Source organism: Schistocerca serialis, chromosome 2 (assembly GCF_023864345.2).
Source record: "Schistocerca serialis cubense isolate TAMUIC-IGC-003099 chromosome 2, iqSchSeri2.2, whole genome shotgun sequence".
Taxonomy (NCBI): Eukaryota; Metazoa; Arthropoda; class Insecta; order Orthoptera; family Acrididae; genus Schistocerca; species Schistocerca serialis.
This window is the reverse complement of record NC_064639.1, coordinates 836569773-836573509: the sequence shown is the minus strand read 5'-3', so window position 1 is coordinate 836573509 and position 3737 is coordinate 836569773. Positions and strand designations below refer to the sequence as shown.

Here is a 3737-nt window from a genome sequence, read left to right as displayed (position 1 = left end):
GTAAGATGTCCCGTTGGATTTTAAAATGAAAATATTTTATATAAAAACTCTTACTTTTATAAGTGTGTCACGACAAGTAACGTAGCTCGATGGAACTTGGACCGTACATGATAAGAACTGATACTGTATAGTATAGAAGGTAATTGGATCAAACTACACAATGGTTAAAATGGTTCAAATGGCTCTGAGCACTATGCGACTTAACTTCTGAGGTCATCAGTCGCCTAGAACTTAGAACTAATTAAACCTAACTAACCTAAGGACATCACACACATCCATGCCAGAGGCAGGATTCGAACCTGCGACCGTAGCGGTCACGCGGTTCCAGACTGAAGCGTCTTTAGCCGCACGGCCACACCGGCCGGTAAACTACGCAATGAGAGGAACAGAAAAGACACGTTCATTTAAAGGCAATAATTACATGAAGTCACCGCGATTTCCGATGGTCCGCTGGACATTATAAATAGCGTTGCGCGGTTTTTAATTGGTGTGTCGTCACCACGGACGCCAAACCACACTCTGCAAAGTTCTCTCATGTTGGCCCCAAGTTCTTGTAGTAGGGCGTTCCATTTGTCGACCAGCGCCATTGATAACTGTTGGATGACTGTTGTTGCATACAGCTGTGGTGCTACACATCTGCCCAACGCTTCCCAAACGTGCTCGATGGGATTTAAGTCGAGTGTACTGGCAGGTCAGACCATTCGCTGAATACTCTCGTTCCAAGAGCTCTTACTCCGTCGTCAGGCCACGAGTAGCCTACCAGGACCACCCGACCCCGTGTCATCCTCAGTGGAGGATGCGGATAGGAAGGGTGTGGGGTCAGCACACAGCTCTCCCGGTCGTATGACGGTATTCTTGACCGAAGCCACAACTATTCGGTCGAGTAGCTCCTCAATTGGCATCACGAGGCTAAGTGCACCCCGAAAAATGGCAACAGCGCATGGCGGCCTGGATAGTCACCCATCCAAGTGCCGACCATGCCCGACAGCGCTTAACTTCGGTAATCTCACGGGAACCGGTGTATCCACTGCGGCAAGGCCGTTGCCCCAAGAGCTCTTACACTTGCGCTATTCTATGCAGTCGTGCATTATCGTTCATTAAAATAAGTCGCTGCAGACGTGGGGAAGGAGTACAGTGTCAGAAAAACTTTGACTGGTGAGTGTACCGTGTACAAAGATTTGGAGGACAGTACGGCCATTGAACATATTGCCTTCCTTACAGTAACACCTTGACTACCGAAACGATCGTGTTCGACAATGCCGGACGTACTCTCGTATGACGAAAGGTGGAAACACGCAATACACCCAGGAACATTCTCGAACATGATAGTTTTGATGGTCCACGTGTTTTCCTATAACAGCATCGAGACACAGATCGCAGGCAGTGTCCGACAGTGCGGCAAATCTGAGATAGTCGCTCTCTTTAAGACCTCTCGTGTAGACGGCAGCCTCCATCTCTCGAGAGCTGCTTGCCACTGCTCTCAGACAAGAAAAACTTTACCCGCATCGCCGAGGGAGCAGGGAATGCTCGTTGAGTGGTGGGCGGCCATATTACGTTCAGGATTTGTGCCGTATATCACAGTTTTTACGCTACCACATGTTGGTAATATATTTTGTCGTACTCAGGCACACTTTACGTGAAAGTACCCTCACGAACCCGTATTTGAGCCAAAAGCTGTGGCCGTCGCATGCTTCTGAACGAAGAAATCTCCCGTTTTATCTCCTGCACGAACAGCATGAACAGTTAGTCTATATTGAAAGTTCTAGGCTTAAACAATGCAACGCAGCAAATAACTTATAAAAGCATCATAAACATATTGTATAGGATTACCACGCGAAAAGAAATTCTCACTGAGGAAACGCTATACTATGTTAATATGAATGTGAGACTAGCGCGTTATCTGTTGCGCCACATAGACCTCGCAGCCAATTGCTATATTAATATTTACCGGCATTATCGGGACAGCTGAGATTACTGTTGCGATAGAGACGCACGGTGATGTGGATGTCACCGATGTGTTGACAAAAAAAGTGATAAAAAGCTGCCAGAATGTGTACTTAGGACGAAGTTGTTCATTTAATTAGTTTGTACGAGAAAAGGCCTGCATTATGGAATTTACAGATACTGGATTACAGGAACAAAAGTAAGAAGTCATGATTGTTGGTTGTAATGGCTACAGTTTTTTTAACACCGCCACATAAGAAATTTCCCAGAATATCCACAATTTTAAGAACTGGGCAACTGGGCAAAAGGGTTTCATAACGTAGAGAAACAAATGAAGTTATATTTGGAAGTAATTTATTTATTTATTTATTTATTTTGGAACTCGAAAAATTGTCATTTAGCTCTAAATAATCTGCATCTACACAGCTGGATTTTGAACGAGTAAGAGCATCAAGATGGAAACTGGTGTACAGTTATTTCATCGTAATTGATACTGTACTAAAATTGATATTAAAAAGAAAAACCTTTCTAACGCCAGAAATCGTCTTCCATCTCCATCGCTGTCATTCTCACAAAATATCGATATTGTTGTGGATTTTCCATCACAAGCTCTACTCCTAAATCATCCCGCCCCCTCTAACACACTCTCTTATTCGACATCAACGCGATCGTTTACGCTTCTTCTTTCGCACTGACAGTATTAAAGGGGCAGCTGCAACCAACCCGACGTTGGCATCCTTTTCCTTCGCACACAGAGCTACGACAAAAGTTTCGTGAAGAGTGATCTCTAATCACTCACAGACTCTCTCTGTCTGCAGTGTGTAAACGCTTCCGGTACCTCCTCTAGTAAGAGTCTGAGACTCTTATTCAACTATAACGTCGAACTATCAGCGAAAATACACACCTATTCTAAACAATTATGCGAGTACTATTTGAGAGCACCAAACTGTGAGAGCAAAAACCCGTCACACGTATCCCAGCCTTTAGGTTTTGCACACCAGTGTGTATAAAGGGTGAGCTCGAATTCCGTAGGCAGAACTTCGATATTGTTCAAGCACATTTAATGAGTATTTTAGTACATAGAACTCGTGATCTGCTGTGGTTCACCACCGAGTAGTTGCTGTTCACTTGATTTATTATTTCCATTTATTCTTATATGTATTACAGTATAAATACCTGAAACGTTACAAACGTCGGATGTCGCTTTTGCAACCAAACCTGGCCATTCATTCATTATGCTTCCTGTAGATAGTTTCACAGAAACAAAGATAATTAGGGTAAGAAACTGAATGAAACATAGTTACATTATTATTCTACAATGGGCAACCAGAGATCATGGATCCCTTATCCAAAAATACTCAGAAGTATCTCCGGACAACACCCTAAACCTTATCGGTGAAGTTTCTGTTACTCTGTACATTCTCGATGACAGCTTTAAATGGAATTCCGATTTAACGGAAGAGGAAAGGTAGCCTGTCTTCGTCGTCGCAGTGTCAAAACAGTCCACAATGCATTTTGAAAGGCAGCATTAGTAGAGATCATCAAGGGAACGGCACGTTAGCATCAAGGATTCTGACGAAGAAAGTTTTGTCTTTAAGCTGGTGGCGGAACAGTGGCATCATCTGCTAACTTCAGAAGATAAATTATTTCCGCATAGCTCGCTCAGTGGATGTTTTTTTTTTTTTGTCATCTTAATCTTTGTTGTATTATCTGCTTTGCTTTCGTAGTACATTGCGGAGGTTGTATGAAGCCTTTGATATATCTGAATGTGAAAAATAATTTATATTTTACTT

At 43.1% G+C, this 3737-nt stretch overlaps 1 pseudogene; it reads right to left on the bottom strand.

The window, feature by feature from the left end:
• Positions 1-928: 928 nt before the first annotated feature.
• Positions 929-1046, bottom strand: LOC126459041 (5S ribosomal RNA; annotated as a pseudogene).
• Between the last annotated feature and the right edge of the window lie 2691 nt (positions 1047-3737).